Raw genomic sequence first — 20,083 nt, forward strand, 5'->3', positions numbered from 1 at the left:
CAAATCACTCGTAGCATTTCTTTGTAACACATCATTCGGTAATTATTTCCACATTTTAATAGCATGAGGAAAGAAAGAAAAGCGGAATAAGTCTGTGCGAGCTAGTATTGGTCGCACGAATGTACTGCGTGTTGTTCGTCGTAACCTTTTGTGAAAGAGCGTTAGATAATCATCCTTGTTTATTTTCACATCTGCGTGTAGTACTTGAAAAAGCAATTTCAATCGCTGCTTCTGCCTTCTTGATTCCAGTGTCTCCAAGTTACATATATTTAACATTTCAGTTACCGAGTCACGTCGTCGATATTTAGAGCAGATAAAGCGAACTGACATTCTTTGAATTCCTTCTAGCTTATGTTTTAAAACCTTTTGATGGGGGCTCCACACAGCATCAGCCTATTCTGGGCTCCGACAGATATATGTCTTGTATGCAACCAACTTGACTTTTTTCGTCGCCTGGAGCAATTTCCTTTGCAGCTAGCACAGCTTCCTGCATGTTGATTGACAAATATTTTCAACATGAGGACGCCAGTTCAATTTATCTGTTGTGGATATACCCAAATATTTGAAACTACATACTTTAACCAATATATTATCAGCAATATTATATGTGAACGAGATCACTTCCTATCTTTCTGTTATGTTTGTGTAAGTGGTTTTGTTTAAATTAATGTACATACCCCATTTTTGACACCACGAGCTTAAGTTTTGAATGCACTGGTTGATTTTAAATTGATCTTCTCTGCATGCTACCGGACAATAAATTAGGCAATCATCTGCGAACAGCTTAATTTTTACAGGTGATTGGACAACCGCTGAGATATCATCAATGTATAGAAGAAAAAGTAGTGGCCCTAGTACGGAACCCTGCGGCACGCCCCAATACACCTCACGATTTCCCGACATAGTATCTGCCACTCTGAGTGCTTGTTGGCGATCACTTAAATACGCTCCTATCCAATCGAGAGCATCCGCACTAAGACCAACATTGCGAAGCTTGAAAATCAGTTTACGGTGTGAAGCTTTGTGAAAAGCCTTCGCAAAATCTATGCATATACACAGACATATATAGCAACACAGAAACCATGAATCGTTTCGATCAACTGCGTTACACTTGAAAGGCCATTGCAGAATCCATGATGAAACGGACATAATAAGTCATTTTGTTCCAGAAATTGTCTGATGTATTTTGCCACTATGTGCTCAAATATTTTACAAGACATCGATGTGAGAGACACAGGCCTATAATTGCTCAACATTGTTCTATTGCCGCCTTTGAAAATTGGGACCCCAATTGCTCACGCCAATCTTGAGGTAGTGAGTGGCATTTTAAAGTCTTCTGAAATATAATGACTAGGTAATACGACAACTACTCCGCTAATCGTCGCAGAAATTCATTCGGTATACCGTCAGGCCCACATGACTTTTTCGTGTCCAGAAGGAGCAGCTGATCAAATATGCCTTCTCGGTTAACAGTAATATTACCTGCTTGAAGGGGCAATGTAGGAGCCGATTCATATTCTTTATTGTCATCCTGGTCCGTACAGAACACTGACTGGAAATATCGATTGAATCTGTCAGCGATATCAGGCTTTTCCGTAATTACTTCCGTTCCTTCTACAATCTGTTCAATTCCTTCATTCGTTCCCTTAAAAAACAGCCAGAACTTTCGTTGTGAGCTCTTCAGAAAGTTAGTGAGCGTGTTATTAGAAAATTGTTTTTTAGACTGCGCCTTCAAGTTTTCTTTTGCACGAAATATTTCCATCGGGAACCTTTTATTTTTGCGCAATCTTCTTATTCTGCGCTTCATCTGAATTATTTTTTTGGCTTATCCATGGGTTTCTTTGTTTTGTTTTTTTAGTGCGAATAGGTACGTAGTTATCTAAACAGTACTGCACAATTTTCTTAAAATGTTTCCAAAGCTGTTCAACCGACTCAAGCCTTGATATGATCTAAAATTCGCCCAGCGATGTTTCTAAAAAGTCAATGATAGTGGTATCATCAGCACGACCGTAGTCTTTAACATGTGCATAAACATGACGCTTTGCTCAAATGCTGGTGTCACAGAACACGTCAACCACAACCATTCTGTGGTCCGATATACCGTCCTCAACTGATAAGGCATAATCGGCCACTTTACTTGATATGAAAACCAAGTCTAACAATGACTGTGACGTAGGGGTGATGCTTGTGCAGTTTTTTACAATTTGGACGAGAACATGAGAAAACATTAGCTCTAATAGCCTATCAGCGCTACGGGTTTCTACATGACCAGTTGAAAAGCTTTCCCAGTTAATATGCGGTAAGTTGAGGTCTCCAGCCATTATTAGTTTTGTGTTTCCATTTACATGATCACACAAAAACATATTTAATTCCTCTAGAAACTCGGGCGGAGTGCTAGGCGGTCTGTAGACGGCTCCAATAAGATAAGTAATGTTGGCGTAATTCAGCTTGCACCACACTGTTTCTGGTAAATGGCAAGAGAGAGAATGAAACCTTTATTTGAAGCAGTGACTTGTCAGTCGAGGTGGGAGGGTCCCTTATTCCAGGAACCCTCTGGCTTCGATCGCCTTCCGGGCCCGGGCGACGAGTTCGCGCTGGTCGACCAGGTTCGGCTTGGAGATCGCAGCCTCCCACGTTTCAGCGAGGAGGTTTGGGTCTGCGTCTGCTGGCTGCTAGCTGTGCCGCTGTGATGGTTTCTCGGGTTTTCTTGCATAACAGTAGGAGGTACGCCAGGCTGTCTGGCACGTTGCGGTGTGGACAAGTGTAGCTGTATAGCGTCGGGTGGAAATGATGAAGTGAGGTTCCATGGATAAAGGTATTGCTCTGGAGTTGCCTGTTGTCGGTGCCTTCTTTTCTCGTTAGTTTTGGAGGTGGTGGAGGGTATACCCTGCGTCCAAGCCGATAGTACTGCAGTAGTGCTTGATAAGGTAGCGGTATTGTTTCCGTTTCCTCCGCTGATTTGGGTGGGTGCTACATGCCTAGAATTTCGTGCGGGGAGGCCCGGTTGATGCTTGCGCGGGCCGCGGTGTGTGCCGCGACCTTGGGGTCTTTAACGCTGATGGCGAAGGCATTTCGGCCCGGATACTTGGCTGCGTCCACGTAGCGCGCCTGCGGGTCGTTACGGTGCTTGTGTCTGATGGCGTTTACCCTGGCGAGCCGTCTGCCCCGATATTGTTCTGGATGCATGTTTCGAGATATCTGAAGAACTTGTAGACATTCATGGAGCTTCGACGTGATCTGTTCCTTACGTTCGCCATCGTGTTCTAGGTTAGTTACGTATCCTGTGCGTCGGAGGACTGCTAGGCCTGTGGTTGTGAGCTTGAGTTTCTCGATCTGGTTGATGAGGTGCGCTTCCGCGAGTTCTTCCCAGGAGTTGTGAACTCCCATGCGAAGCAATCGGTCAGTGGAGGCGGTTGTCGGCAGTCCTAGGGCGAGTTTCGTGGCCTTTCGTATTAGGAGGTTTAGCTTTTGTTTCTCGGCTGTCTTCAGGTTGAGGTAAGGAGTTCCGTATGTAATGCGGCTGTAAAGCAGGGCTTGTACCATTTGCAAGGTATCGTGCTCTTTGAGGCCATTGCTGTGATTGGCCACTCGTCGTATCAGATGAGTAAGCTGTGCCACGGTGTTGTGTAGCCTGGGGAGTGTGGCGGAGCCGGACCCGTCCTTGTGTATATGAACTCCGAGAATTCGAATTGAGTCGACCTTCGGTATCGGGACTCCCTGAAGAAAGACTTCTGGGACCGGTGCGTCGTGGCTTCGGGGCCGGCCCCGGATGCGTGCCCCGAGTACTAACAGCTCGGATTTATCCGGGGCACAGTGCAGGCCGCAGGTGTTGACCGATGGTGTTGACCGCCTCCTGAAGACGGGTCTCCTGTTCACCCATTCTCGCGCCTCTCGTCCACAGTGTGATATCATCTGCATATAGAGCATGAAATACCCCTGGGACGGTGTCTAGGAGGCAGGGAAGATTGAGGAGGGCCACGTTGAAGAGGAGTGGCGAGACTACCGAACCTTGTGGCGTACCCCTGTTAGGTAGGTGAAATGTCTTGCTCCGGAGGTTGGCAATCCCCACCGTCGCCGTACGGTTGGTGAGGAAAGCGCTCATGTAGGCGTATGTTTTGGCCCCGCAGCCGATACCTTCTAGGTTACGGAGAATGTCTTCATGGCTCACGTTATCAAAGGCGCCCTTTACGTCTATAGCTAGAATAGAAGACTTGCTGTGTTTGCTCAACTGGTCAAGAATACCTTCCTTTAGCTGGAAGAGGACGTCCTGCGTGGAGAGCATCTGGCGGAAGCCGAACATGGTGTGCAGATAGCGATCGTTTTCCTCGTGATGTGTGGTGAGCCGCTCGTTGACCATGTGTTCAAGCAGTTTCCCGGCGCAGGATGTAAGTGGGATGGGGCGGAGATATGGGTTTGTTCGGCTTGGGTACCGTGGTTACCTCCGAGTGTTTCCAGGCTGTTGGTAGCTCGCCCTTAATCCAGCAGTCGTTATAGTACCGAAGGAGAGCCGTCAGCGCCCGAGGGGGTAGCTGTGGAAGGTGCTTGTTGGTGACTCTGTCTTTGCCCGGGTTCGTATTGCGTGTTAGCCTAGAGAGGGCCGCCTATAACTCTGCCTTTGTGAAAGGCCGATCTAGCTCTTCGTTCGGCGCTCCTTGGTACTCCCTGAGGGTGGAAAGGTTGGTGGCAGCGGTTTGTGGGTTAGCTGAGCCGTGTAGTTTCGTCTGAAGTTCTTGGAGTAACTAATCCTTTGTGCCACCATAGTTGTGGATTAGTCGGTGAATTGTATGTATTTGTTGGGTTTTGGTGTGGGTGTCGTCGACCAGGGCTCGAAGTATATGCCAAGTCTTCTTTGTGCTGAGGGTCCCTTGAAGTTGGTCGCAGAAGGATCGCCAGTTCTGACTCACTAGCTGTTCAGCGTACTCCTGTGCCTGCATGTTTAATTGGGCAATTCGGCGCTGGAGCTAGCGGTTGAGCTTTTGGGGTTGCCATCGTTTGAGGAGCGATCGCCGAGCCTCCCATAAGTGCAGTAGGTGATTATCGACCGCCGGATTGTCCTCGTCTAGTTGAATCGTCCTGGTGTGGCCGTCAGCCGCCCCTACGATACCGTTCAGCCAAGCTTCAATGTCTTTGATGTCCAAATCGTCAAGCTCATTCCTATCCGCGTTCCAGTCAGTGAGTCCTGCCTTTCCTGTCCTGGGCGCGCGGTGAGATTCTTCAACCTCGATTTGAATTATGTGGTGATCGCTCCCTAGCGTGTCCGGGAGTCGGGTCCACGTGGCCTTTCGCACGTCTCGAGTGAACGTGAGATCAGGAACAGCGTGTCCCTCGACACGCTGTTGCCCACTCGGGTGGGTTGGAGCAGGTTATTCCATAACGTAAGACCGTGCTGCTGTGCGGCGTCGTGAACCCGTGCCCCTTTCTTCGTGATATTGGGGTAGCCCCAGGCTGCGTGCGAGGCGTTAACCTCCCCTACCAAAACAAGCCGTTTGCCGTTAACGTTCTTGCGAAGGTTCCGGACGAAGTGGTCGTAGTAGAGTGGCTGCTCCCGCGGCGGGCTGTAAAGATTGGCCAGGTATAGGCTCTGTCGATTCTTGCGAGTCGGCAACACCTCCACTATGGTGTGTTCGATTTCAGTATCTTCAATTTCGTGAGGCTGTGCGGTTAGTGTCTTCTTGACGAGAATTGCGGTGCGGGCTGTGTGTGCCATAGTGTTGTAGCTGGGGAGCTTTATTTTCTTGTTGTTGGTTTCCTGTAGCGCGATTATGTCAGGATTGTTTGCTTTCAGATATTCTTGCAGGTTGGCCGAGCACGGTCTATAGGATCTGCAATTCCAGTGCCAAATGCGGAGGGTGGAAAGCGGCTCGGTATGTCTACGTTTGGGAGCCGCCATGTTGGTGGTTGTCCTCCACCTGGAGTATTTGGTTTGGTGTTGTCGAGCTAGAATCCTCCGCGGATTCCACTCGTGCTGTCTTTCGTCCTTTGCCTTTGGTTCCTAACTGCTCCGCCAGATGTCCATCAGGTCACGAAATTCTTGTAAGCATATGTCATGAAGTTGTGTTGTGCCATGAAGCCATCCAGTTTGGCGTCCAGTGTGGTGACAATACGGGTTAGTGGCTCTACTTTTTCCATGATTTTGGTTACCACTGTCTGCATGGTTCTGCCTGCTGATGCGAGAAGTTTTGTAGTGAGGGCTTCCTCGAATACTTGAAGGCGTCGTTCAACAAGGTCAAGGATCTTCGCTTCATGTGCTAGCAGCCGTTCGTCTACGCTCTTCATTATTCTGGCTTCTACCTGTTTTAGTATGCTTTCTTCTACTCTCTTCGCTACTTTTTCCTCGAGTTCTGGCGTGTTGCACTTAGCTACCGGGTTTGTATCGTCCTCTGTAGATCCTGTACTTCATGTCCGAAAGTCCTTATCGTTGCTGTCTCGCGCGAACTGCTCAGATGCGTGAGGAATTCGAGGCGCTGCTTCCGTTCGCCGCGGCGACGTAAATGATTCGACTAACGGAGCGAGACCGTGACCGAGAGCGGGATGTAGAGCCCGAACTTAGGATAGAGCGAGAGCATCCCCGGCCAGGTATTTGTCGAGGCGACGGCCCGCGTGAGCTGTTAGGTGGTAGCGAGCGCGGGGAAGTCTTCGGTGCTCGAGCTCGAGTGATTCTCTCGGGCGCGAGCGTTGTAAAACTGCTTTCTTACTTGGTAGGGAGGCGGGTTGTTACGGAGTTTCTTCTTACATTCCTTGGCTGTCGTTTCGTGGTCTCCGCCGCAAATCTTGCACTTCGGGTGACAATCATGTTCTTCCGTGACTCCATCGCGTCCGCATGTGTAGCAGAAGTTGGCTCTCGGCTGAGGACGGATATCCTGTCGGTGTCCGATGGCGCAGCAGGTTCTGCAGTATTGGATGGATTTTCGGTAGGGCTTGCATCTGTAGTCACCGCTGTGGTACGTAACGTAATAAGGGACGTGCTGTCCGTCGAAGGTGCTAACCGCGGCTGTTGAAGATCCTAGCATTCGCGCGCCGAGAACCGTGCATCTTGAGTCCACTCGAAGGCCGGCAGCAATGTCCGCGGGACTTGTACCCGGTTCGAGGCCGTATATCACTCCGCGGCACACATCGTCTGGGTGTCGAATGAGGGGATTTACTTGATAGACGGTTCCACCGAGTTGTATGGTGTTGATATGCTGCAATTTGGAAGCTCATTCCGTAGTTGCCATGCACGCGAGGATCAGATTCTATAGTATCTGCACTTGTACACGGACGTTATCGTGAGTCTTGCTGGACCAAACCACTGGATCTTCCGATGGCATGTGTCACTGCGATGAGTGTGTGCTTCGAGAGGTCAAGTCCTGCTTGAGGGCGGAAGACGATTTTGAAGTCGTCAGTAGGGAAGGGTCGCATCCTCAGAATGCGTTGACGCTGCGGCAGTGCTTGTGCTTGAGGTTTGGGGTAAGGTTTCAGGACTGCTATGGCTCTTTCATCGGCAGATTTATTGTCTTATTTTGCTGATCTGCCTTTATGATCAACCTGTAGCCACTCGATGTGGGCTTTAACCGTCGTTTTGCCGCGGTTCTCGTCGTATGTTCACTGTGGTATGGTATCGGAGTTAGCCCCAGTCACCTCCATTCGCGCCGTTGTCGTCTCTTCTTCTAAAGCGTTTGCAGAAAAGCGTGCGCGCGTCGCCTCAGGTGCTGGTTCTGCGAGATTCACTCCTACTGCGAGAGCGCCCTGCGCAGGCACCGCGGGCCTGCAGGCGCGAGCCGCTGGTCTCCCGCTCGTGCCACGGGTGCCCCGGCATTAGGGTTATCTTGGAGCACACGGTCACAGAATGTTCAGGGTTTGATTATTCGAGTAAAGGTCTACTCACTGCGGCGTGGCTGGTGTAAAACGATGCCTTGGAGCGTGACGTGTTTCCTGTTGCCGGTTTTAGAAGAGCGTCCCCTCTTGTTGAATTTCTTTCTCTATGGCCTGATGGTGAATCCTGGTTTTCAGATGAATTGGCTCTCCTTCGCCAAAGCAAGCAGAATGGTCGGCACTGACGAAGGTGATTGCATCGTCCGAGGTAGCACGAGGGCTGCATCAATGTCACCGCCTGTTGGAACACAACCTGTCAGCTTGGGCAACACACTCGCCAGTGACTGCGAACGATCCCCGCTGTCCGCTGATTTGAGTAGCCTGCCGGTGAATCAGGGTTTTCAGGCAAGTTGGCCCCTTGGCGCGAAAGTCAGCAGAATGGTCGGCACTGACGAAGGTGATAGCAGCGTTCGAGGTATCACGAGGGCTGCATCAAGGTCACCACCTGTTGGAATACAATGTGTTAGCTTGGGCTACGCACTCGCTGCTGACTGCGAACGATCTCCGCTGTCGCCTGATTTAAGCAGCCTGCTGGTGTATCGTGGTTTAAAGACGACTTGGCCAATTGTCACCAATGTCAGTAGAATGGTCGGCACTGATGAAGATTATAGCATCGTCCGGGGTATCGCGAGCGCTGCATCAACTTGAGCGCCTGTTGGAATACAATGTGTTAGGTTGGGCTAAGGACTCGCCTCTAACAGCAACGGATCCTTGCCGTCCGCTGGCTTAAGTAGCCTACCGGTGAAAAATGCTTTTCCGGCGAGTTGGCCCGTTTCCCCAATGTCAGCAGAATGGTCGGCACTGATGAAGGTGATAGCAGCGTCCGGTGTATCACAAGTCCCACGTCAAAGTCACCGCCTGTTCAAGTACGACGTGTTAGGTTGGGCGACGTACTCGCCGCTGACTGTAAATAATCCCCGCTTTCTGCTAACTTACGTAGCCTGCCAGTGAATCATTGTTTTCAGACGAGCTGGCCCTTGACCGCCAAAGTCAGCAGAATGGTCGGCACGGATGAAGGTGATAGCAGCGTCTGGGGTATCGAGAGGGCTGTATCAAGGTCACCGCCTATTGGAAACCAATTTGTTAGCTTGGGCAACGCACTCGCCGCTGACTGCGAAGTATCCCCGCTGTCCGCTGGCTTATGTAGCCTGTTGGTGAATCCAGGTTTTCAGACGAATTGGCCCCTTGTCGTCAAAGTCAGCAGACTGGTCATAACCGATGAAGATAGCCGCGTCCGGGCTATCACGAGGGCTGCATCATGTTGAACGCCTGTTGGAATACAGTGTGTTAGCTTGGGCAACGCACTCGCCGCTGACTGCGAAGGATTTCAGCTGTCCACTGATTTAGGTAGCCTACCGGTGTACCCTGGTTTTCATACGAGTGGGCCCCTCGTCTCCAAAGTCAGCAAAATGGTCGGCTCTGAAAAAATGGCCAGGCTTAGCTTGGTTGAGCCAAGAATGCTTTGCATATTGTGTTGGGGCCCAGCTTTTCCTCCGGCTGTCGTGACATCACGTCACGTGGTTGCGCTAAAGGTCAATGGTGGCTGCCCGGCCGCGCCCAAGGGCTGAACTGAGTGATTGCAATATCCAACGCATAAAACTCTAGTGTAGGGGTATGAGCCACTATGGTGGCTCATATCCCCAATGGTGGCTGCCCGGCCGCGCCCAAGGGCTGAACTGAGTGATTGCACTATGCAACGCATGAAATGTGATTGCAGCGTCCGGGGTATCACCAGGGCTGCATCAAGTTGACCGCCTGCTGGAATACTATGTGTTAGCTTGGGCAACGCACTCATTGCTGACTGCGAAGGGTCCCGGCTCTCCGCTGATTTGATTATTAATAATAATAATAATACTTTATTGACACAGGAATTCCGCCAGCACTAATACATAATACGCCGGCCAAAGCCGCATTGGGCTTGAAGAGCAGAGCCGACAGAAAGCGTTTAACACAATGTAATATCGCGGATAACACAAGATATGCAGAAACATTGGTAACAGGCACGGACACAGAAGAGAAACGCAAACAGCAACGAGGAGGCAGAAATGACAACAAACCACGTATCCTGCGCTGAAAAGTAACATAACCCAGCATTCTTAATAGAGAGCAAGAAAACATACATCAGGCGTTTGTATATAACTTAAAAACCATCAATTATCCTATTGACACCAGCGAACAAAAATTTGTGGAAATAGGAACCATAAAAGAGACGGGAATACACATATGAGATCTGCAGGGAGCAGGGCACTGAAACAAATAAAACTACTCTTTGCACGCTCTAATCGCACACATCAGTAGGTGTATAATGAAACATATAAATTGATGTATTTGCTCCAGTAACCTAAACTTATGTAGGGTTTCAATACGCATGAAAGAACCAACTGTGTAATAGATTAGAGGTTAATGCGACGAAGAATTTATTTTAATTTATACTTTGATTTCGCGTGAAAGGCACTTGCTGGTAGTTTATTGAGAGAGGAAGGGATGAAGTAATTACGAGTGCGCTGACCGTACTTAGTGGGGCCACGAGGCACCCGAAAATGGTCTTTCGGCCGGAGACAACGAGCAGGAACATATTCGACCTTGTATTTCTGCGACCAGAAATGCCTCAGCATGGCCGTTTCCGTTAGAAGGGCATTAAAATCTGGCAACCTTAGGGCTTTGAAAAGGTCGATGCCGGTGGTTAAACCTTAATCATAGCCAATAATTTTCAGAAGAGATCGAAGGATAGAGTTGGCTCTATTTTTCCATCGAATCGCGCAGTGACCATACACCGTAATGCCATAGCGAAGAATACCGTAACACAAAGCTTGCAAAACCATTTTACGAACGGAGAGTGGCATGTAATATCTGATGTTGTACAATGTACCTGAAACTACACGTAATCTTGAGCATATATGGGCCAGATGCGTATTCCATGTGAAGTCACTATCGAGGAAAACGCCGAGGTATTTCACTGTTGAAACATATGGAACGGGTGAGCAGGTGCCGGGGGAGCAAGATGAAGAGTGCGCCAGTAATGGAAGGTATAAATTGACTTTCTTCAAAGGATTATGAAAACATATAAGCTGTGTTTTCGAGACGTTTACTTTAATGACATTGTTAGTGAACCAGTTCATAAAGCTGATCGCTGCATCTTGTAAAAGGGAGATTGCATCTGAAAAACGGGGAGCTTGAGACAAGATAACTTTGTCGTCTGTGTACTGAAATGTAAAAGTAGGGATAGCAGCGGCGAGGTCATTCACATATAGATTGAAAAGAAGTGGACTTAATATAGATAGCTGAGGTACTCCGGCTTTTATTGAAGTTGTATTACATCGGTACTTCCAACTGGAGACTAACTGCATTCTATCCTACAAGAAGTTAGAGAAGTTTTAGGAAAGGCCAACGAAATCCCATCAAGGAAAGTTTATATAACAAAAGACTATGGCAAACACTGTCGAAAGCTTTGCTAACATCAAGAAAAAGAGCACATACGACCTGGTTAGCGTCAAAAGATGAATTTAAAATCTCTGAAATATTCTCCAGGAGAGCCTGTGTGCCTCTGCCTGGAACAAAACCATACTGTGTACTTGAAATAGTGCTAATGACATCGAGGTGCGTCGACATGACTTGCAGCAGGTGTTTTTCTAATATTAGAGAGATACACGGCAGAATTGAAATTGGACGATAATTTTCGTGTCTATTTCGTGCACCACTCTCGAAGAGCGGTATGACTATGGCCCTTTTTATTTCTGTAGGTATAATACCACTGGTTAAAATGTGATTCAGCAGTGATAACAGCACATACTTAACAGTGTCGAAATTTCTTCGTAGCTCGTCCACAGAAATGCCATCAACGCACGGTGATTTACCAGTTTTTAGGTTAAACAGAATTTATCTGAGATCAGGTTCTGATAGAGAAGGAAGGTGTGCAGATTTGTATACACTGTTCCTCAAAGTGCAGTGATCAGGGTGTGATTTAGCAGTATCATAAACGTGCGAGAAGTATGTGTCAAATGCATTTGAAACAGTTGCCCCGTCGGCAGAAAAATGGGACTCAAGTGGTAGCAGGCGGTCACCACGTTTGAATATACCTCAGAATTCATTTGGAAGAGAACACTTCTTTTCACGTCCGAACGAGCTTCTTTGAATTTTTGGCGCATATGATTTCGCTTTGCTAGCCGAATCATGGAATTCACTCGATTTCTACATGTCTTAAATTTCAGTAGTAGCTCCGGATAAATTGGAGCCCGTTTAGCTTGGGCCCACATAGGGTCTATTCCTTAATTACCGCTAATATTTGTGGCGATAGCCATTTGTTCTCTTCACGACGTAATCTGACTTTACAAAACCGGGCGCATTTGTTTCTGTAACTGTGGAGAATCTGACCAGAACGGTCGTATAAATCAGCTGGAGAGAGTGTGTATAACATGGACTGCCAGTTATGCTTTGTGACGCATTCGTCAAAGACCTTGGGATCAGCAATGCAAATTTTCTTTTTCATGCTGTTGACTTTCGAAGGTTTGGCATTTTCTACAAGACGACAACAGACGAAGTAATGATCAGCGACCTTGGTTTCAACAACAGCTGCCTGCATCGCATAATTGGAGCACCGAACATTAATATGGTGAATGCAGGATTTAACCAACTTTCCACACAGAAATTCTTCACGCGTTGCTTGATGTATAATGCCTTCTAATCCTCTTTAGATAATCAATCGAGATAGTCGGCGACCGGTCGCAGAGTGGGGCGGAAGGTGTTGATGTTTATATCGCCGTGCACACACACGTTCTCGGCAAGGGATAGGGATGATAGTGCTGTGTCAAGTTCTGATAAGAATAAGGGAACATTGCAACAAGGCGGCCGGCACATAGACAAAACAGCCAATGAAGTCTCAAATGAGCATAGTCGCAGAGCAACAACTTCAGCTTGCGAAAAGGAAAGCGGTATTTCTGTTACAGACCACTTGTCTTTCGCAAATACGGCCACGCCCGCTCCTTTACGCAACGTGCGAGTGTATGAAAACAACTTATAACCTGGTATTTAATAAGAAGACATGGCGTCTGCAGGAACATTAATTTCTGTCAAAACAAAGACTTCACATATAGACAGGAAAGGCGAAGTTAAAGCGCAAAAATGATTCCAGTGTTTGCGGATGCTGCGGATGGGTGGCAGTGAAGGCATTACCGCTGTAAGCAATAAAAAGGTTATGAACGTCTGAGAAGGTATGAAACGAGAGTGGTCTAGCTACATCCATATTTACACGAGTTTTTCGAGGTGAATATGTATATATATAGAGAGAGAATTAAACTTTATTGTTAGACCAGGCTTCTTGAGCCCAAAGGTGGGTGGCCTCCTCAGTCCAGGTAGCCATGGCTCGCAGCCGCCGCCTGAGCCCTGTTCACCAACCGTAGCTGGCTGTCAGGGTCCTGCGTCACCAGCAGAGCCTCCCACTGGTCTTCCGATTCTTCCTCTATATCCGCTTCTTCCTGCATGTTATGACCTGGTGGTGATGATGACGGTGGTACCTCGCGGTTATTTCTGCACTCCAGCACCATATGGCGCAAGGTGTTGGGCGTGTCCGGCGGGCAGAACTTGCAGTCTCGCCCGTAGGTGCCCGGATACATGGCGTGCAGCAGTGTTCCATGCGGGTATGTTCCAGCCTGGAGTCTTCTCCAGGTTAACGCTTGCTCCCTACTCATAGTCTTATGCGCGGGTGGGTATGTATAAGTAATTGAATAATGCATGGGAAAGGTTTTCATACATTGCTTAAAATAAGGTGCATAAAAATAATTTTTTTTTGTTCAACGATGTTTAGTAGCCTTGGTATTTATTTTTCAGAAGCAGAATCAGAATGCACTTTATTTCCAAAACACTAGTTGGGGGCCCCCAGGCAAGAAGCTGCCGCAGACAGCTTGACGGGACCTGGGGCCTTACAGAGAGCAATAGGCAGTGGATTTCACAAATTCTAACAATTGTAATTATATATAGTCATTATGAAGAAGGAATGAACTTGCTTGATAGGGATACAGCATACTTGGTGGACACTATCATAGAATGCATAAACACTGCAAGAAATGTAGCAGCCAGGAGAAAAGAGAAAAAGTTCATTGCTTCATCAGGTAATCACGCACCTTCGATTCAAACGTGCCGAGCGGGGCACTAAATTAATGTGAGCTTTTAAGAGGTGGTATAGTGTTGATATGCAGTAATGTAGCCTATATCTACCGTAATTTGTACGTGTACGCGGCACTGGTCTTAGCCTTACGTATGCCATAGTTATACGGAGAATGTCTGTATCGTTTGGGAGATTATTTTTATACATATAAAGAGATAATTTATAGTTGCATAACTTAGACGCTTTAAACATATTATGTTTAATGAATAGGGAACCAGGGCTCGGGTGTCCATTAAAATTCTCAAAGATTCTTAGTACCTTCTTTTGGAGCCGCTCCAGTTTGTTACAGTTGGTGGTCGTTGCAGTACCACAAACTAAAGTGCAATATGAAAGACGTGAGTAAAAGTTAGCATAATTTATTGCATTTATTAGTCTAATTGGAAATAATTCCCTCAGTCTGTAGAGGCAACCAACTGCTTTGCCTAATTCAATCGTGAGCTTAGTAACGTGCATGTTCCAAGACATTTTTTCTTCGAACCAAACCCCCCAAACGTTTTCAGATGCAACGCGTTGCAGGGCCATTCCTTGAAAGTTTAGGGTGAGTTCGAAGTCACTATGTTTGTTGACAGGTTTCAAGATAATATATTTAGCTAATTACTATTTAGGGTTTATCTTTGAGTTCAACCACTGTTCAAGGATAATTAGGTAATTGTTTATGGTTGTGTAAGGGGGGCTAAAGTTGGCGCGGAAAAGAAAATATTAGTATCATCAGCATACATGACCAGTTTGGGAGAATTAGGCACATCACATAAGTCATTGGTGAAAAGTACAAACAATAAGAGCCGTAGAAACGACCCCTGAGGTACTCCATGTTTTACCACAGTAGTCGGAGAGGATAAGCCATCGACTTTCACACACTGTTTTCTATTGTAAAGATAATTCTTTATCAGTTCATGGGCGACGCCACGTATACCGTAGTCATGCAGTTTTGAGAGCAGAATATTATGATTTACACAACCAAATGCTTACCTTAAATCAATGAACGATCCCACAGTAAAAAGTCTCTTTTCAATGTTGCTAAGAACTTCATTCTTGATTAGTAATAACGCCATTTCAGTAGATTTTCCTTTCTGGAAGCCGTATTGTGAATATTCACAACGCGGTATGTAGTGAGAAAGTTTTTGTGCTGGGTATGAATGACATTCTCAAAAACTTTGGACAAGATGGGCAGGACAGACATCGGTCGGTAGTTTGCTATATCACTGATGGCTCCACCTTTGTGAACAGGGGTTTTACGTTCCAGTTTAAGCTCCGAGGGAAATATACCAGTCTCTAACATTTGATTAATTTTAATATGTCAGCCGTAAGGCTATACTGCTTAATAGAGATAGCGCTCAGGCCATCCAACCCGGCGGCGACATTGTTTCTAATTCTGGAATTGAAATTTGTGACTTCTTGTGCAGTAACAGGAGAAAGAATAATTGAATTAGCCAGTTTTGTACGTGAAAACAGTGGCGTCTTAGTACAATCACCATGGCTATTCGGAGACACGTAGTCGCCAACATTGGAAAAAAAATCGTTCATTTCTGTTAGGGCGTCGTCATCCATCTTGCCTTTAGCTTATATCCTGACGTCCGTAGTTAGTATGCGTAAATGGTATTTTTCTGATTTGATTACGTAATGGGTATCGAGGAGAAGTGAGTATGCTGACAACACAGAGTCTGTCTTTTTTATATGTAAGAGTAATCTATAATAAAAACTTGACTTACTGGGAAAAGCAAATGCTTGCGAAAGAGATTGTGTGTGGGTAAATCACGCGGCCTACCATGGTAGTTTTCAAAAATTCCGACAACTCGATTTTGCAGGCTTAACAACTTCTCATAGTTTTCTGCTGTCGTTGTTCCCTAAATCAAAGTAAAATAAGTTAGCTATGAGTAAAAAAGGGCATAGTATATTGCTTTCTTCAGCCGTAATGGTATTTAGATCACCAATTCTATACATACACCCTACTAGTTTGCTAAGATCATTGCTAAGCTTGTTGACATGATTGTCCCAGGAGAAGTTCTCTTGAGGCCAGACCCTCAAACCGTTTGCGTTGTTACTTATTCTAGCCTCTTTTCTTGAAATAGAACAGTTATGTTAACAGGCAATGGCTTATTTGATTACTTCTTGGGTGTCGATAATATTAACTCAAAAATTTTAAAGAATACAGTCACGTTATCTAGCAAATTTTTATGCAATATTTTCCGCCAGTCGTTGTCATCAGACCAGCTTCCCTTAGACTGGAAAATTGCAAAAGTGATACCAGTCCACAAAAATGGTAGCAAGAATTCCCCAGAAAGCTATCGGCCGATATCATTGACAAGCATTTGCTGCAAAATGCTTGAACATATCATTGCATCTCACATATATCATCATTTGGAATCAAATAATTTTTCTTTATTAACCAACATGGGTTTAGGAAAGGTTTGTCATGTGAGACGCAGTTACTAGAATTCACTACAGACTTGCATTTTAACATGGACCATAATCTTCAAACAGATTGCTTTTTTCTCGACTTCTCCAAAGCCTTCGACCGTGTGGCTCACTGCCGTTTAATTTCCAAGTTATCCGTTCTCAAATTAGACTGCTTAACGCTCTCCTTGATTCGTAACTTCCTAACAAATCGTCAGCAATTTACAGTCGTTAATAATTTTACGTCACCCCTTGCATATGTCAGTTCCGGTGTACCACAGGGTAGCGTACTAGGGCCCTTGCTTTTTCTTATTTACATCAATGATCTGCCCAATAACATCTCATCCTGCATGCGTGTTTTCGCCGATGATTGTATATTATATCGACCAATTCGCAGCCTTGATGACCATCACATTCTTCAAGAGGACCTTCATCTCGTTACCAAATGGTGTGAAGACTGGCAAATGAAACTTAACTCATCTAAATGCCAACTAATGACATTCACGCGAAAAGCATCAACTCATAGGTTTTCCTATTATATGAACTCAAATATAATATCTCAGGCATCAGCATATAAATATCTAGGCGTAAATCTTACACCGAGCCTTTCCTGGGCCTTTCACATTGCTACCATATGCGCAAACGCTTCCAAATCTCTTGGGTAGATTCGCCGCAACTTGCGTAATAGCCCGCCTAACATCCGTAAATTAGCATTCGTATCATTTGTACGCCCTCAGCTCGAGTTCGCGTCCCCTATATGGTCTCCCTACCATGAATACCTAATCCACATGATAGAAGCCATCCAAAACCGAGCTAGTCGATTTATTACAGCTACCAGTCAAGCATTACTCAAATAAAACTCGACCTTTCCCTTCAATCACTGAGTAGCCGACGTGACATAGCACTCCTGTCCTTGCTCCATAGAAATGTTCACCAAATCAAGCCACCAAACTTGCCACTGGAACGCGCGTCTTGCACATCACGACGACTTTATAATGATTTAAGTCTCACTCGCATTTATGGCAACACTAACGCATTTGACTTCTCGGCTTTACCACGAGCGATTCGGTTATGGAATTCGCTTCCTAATAGCACTGTCGCTCAAATGAGCAACGATAAATTTAGACAACTACTGAACCTACAGTCTTCATCATAACAAATATCTTCATCTGTACATATGTCATGTCATATAATACGTGACTTTCTTTTTCTTGTTATTGCGGTTTCAATTTTGTTTGCTTTATATACTCGCGCTATGTATGTTATTTTGCGCAAGTGTTACATCGCCTTTTATGTTAGGGTGAAATGCACTTTTCATTCCTTTCCCGATAACTCTTTGTATTGATTTAGCGTTTTTTTAACACTGTTTTGGAAGCATGTGATCATTACAAACATTTTTAGCTCTCACATTTTTTAGCGCTCATATATCTGTTTTCTCTTGTCATTTGTTCAATGACGCCCCCCTTACTCAATGCTCCCCTTGGGGCCTGTAAGGTGCTTTGAAATAAATAAATAAATAAAAATTTATCGGTTTAAAAATTATATACTGGTTTTATTGACATTCAATTTTAATTTGCTTGTGTACAGCCATCCAGATAATAAGTTCAAGGAATCAATTATTTCCATTTGTAAACATTGCAGGGAAGAACTTGCAAGGAGAATATTAATATCATCTGCGTGCATGATGATATTAGGGGAGGAAGAAATGTTAGGAAGGTAATTAATATAAAGGTGAAATAACACAGGACCAAGTATGAATTCCTGTGGCACGCCAGTCTGTATTTTGAGAAGTGAGGAAGTCGCCTGATTATATGAAACAAACTGGTAACGATCCATTAAGTAAGTTCTCATTAAATATGATGCTGTGTCACGTATACCGTAAGTCATAAAGTTTGCACAGAAGTATAACATGATTTACACTGTCAAACGCCTTACGCAGGTCCAGAAATAAGCAAACTGTGTATAAACGGTTTTCCATATTTTGCAGTATTTGATGTTTTATATTTCAGCCGCATCACCACAAAATTTATTTTTTTTAAATCTATGCTGTGCCGTACTAATAATATAACATTTCCTTAACCAACCCTCTAGTTGAGCGTTTAGAACAGTTTCAAAAAGTTTGTAAAAAAGCGGTAGTATTGATTAGGCAGGAAATTTTTAGGCTTTTTATACTATGGTCAGCGCCACATTTATGAACCGGGCAAACTCTGGCTATATTAAGTTTGCTAGGAAAAATTCCGGAATCATACATTTTATTAATAATATGAGCTAAGACTTTAGAGGTTATGTCAGGCACATATTTTATTGGAGATGCGATGATACCGTCGAAACCTGCAGCACTGTTTGACTTAAAATTATCTATCACGCTTTCTACTTCGCTTGGTGTCGCCGGAAATAATATAAAAGAATTTTGTACAGTCGGTTTCACAAAAGCATGACCTATTTCTTCTGGGTCTGCGGCAGAAATGTTGCTGCAGCATTGAAGAAGGTGAGTGTTTAGGACAGATACGGCTTCTTGACCAGCAAGAGTACCGTTAACCGAAGCTATTCGTAGGTCTTGAGGGCCTGGTCGTCAATCCGCCCCTTTTTTAAGCCGGCCGTGCTGCTCTGGTTCCCTCTTGTGGTAGGGAAGGCGCCAAGGGAACCGCGTAGGTGTCCGATAAGCGATACAAGGCCAGGACGATGCAGTTCTGCAATCTTGTAGGCGTCACACAACTGTTTCACTTGCGGCAAATCCAGCGACGAAAGCGGTCAGCTGCAAAGCAGATAGATACTTAGTTGCCTGCTCAAAATGCACTGGTACCTAACTTCATCATATAAATATTTTTTTTTACATTACCAGTCATCGTCGACGGTTTGTGTACCATTTTTATGTGTTTCAGTAGCTGTATCTGAAACGCGAGAAAAAAGAATCAGCCACCCAGAACAGAGAACGACCGAAAACGAACACGGTTCAAAAGTGTTATGTTTAATACCGACGTATATATGGCGTAAACCTAATAAAACAAGTATTGTGCAGGTAATTATCATGAATTAAGAACAATAAATACTGCAGGCTCTTTCAGGTTGCTACCACCAATTAGCCCGCAAGTGGCTTCACCGGAATGTAATAGATCGCTTCATTTAAATATTACATGATAGCTGCGACACATCCGCGCATATACTAGCATCATTAAAACCCGTTTCTTCATCGATACCCGCGTGACGGGTACGCCATAGCTTATACACAAAGGCATCTAGATTTCGCCGCTAGATTTAGCATCAGCATCGTGCTGACTTATCAAATTAGAAGGGACAGTATTTCACCGCTATACGTACTCATACTAACTTGTACATCTGCTCTAGTGAAGAAACGCTTCTGGGAACGGCCGTCATCACATAAAAACTAAAAATATACTCGTGCAGTTCTCCCTAAGGTGCAGCTGCACAAATGGGTAAGTGAGATAAAAGGTCCAAAACAAAAATCTCTATAACGTGTCTTTCTTTTTCTTTAGCGAGCTTGTTGCGTCGCACTTTTGATCGCAAAACAAAAGCAGGACAATGGGCGTTTAGAAAATGTGTTAAGTTTACAGCCACCTCCGACAATTGTTCACTAAGAAGCGGGGCTAAAGTTGAGTCAATAAAAGGAGCCCTCGTTTATCCACTGCACTGAAGAGAGAGAGAGAGAGACCTTGTTTG

At 45.4% G+C, this 20,083-nt stretch overlaps 1 long non-coding RNA gene across 1 annotated transcript; it reads right to left on the reverse strand.

Annotated features, from left to right (window-relative positions):
- Nucleotides 1–17,933: 17,933 nt before the first annotated feature.
- On the reverse strand, nt 17,934–20,079 carry LOC129382697 (uncharacterized). The gene is made up of 3 exons (XR_008610743.2): nt 19,724–20,079; nt 19,245–19,296; nt 17,934–19,160 (listed from the first exon to the last, which is right to left on the reverse strand). It is a non-coding gene; the product is annotated as an uncharacterized lncRNA (long non-coding RNA).
- Between the last annotated feature and the right edge of the window lie 4 nt (nt 20,080–20,083).

The sequence above is a fragment of the Dermacentor andersoni genome, chromosome 6 (genome assembly GCF_023375885.2).
Source record: "Dermacentor andersoni chromosome 6, qqDerAnde1_hic_scaffold, whole genome shotgun sequence".
Classification (NCBI taxonomy): Eukaryota; Metazoa; Arthropoda; class Arachnida; order Ixodida; family Ixodidae; genus Dermacentor; species Dermacentor andersoni.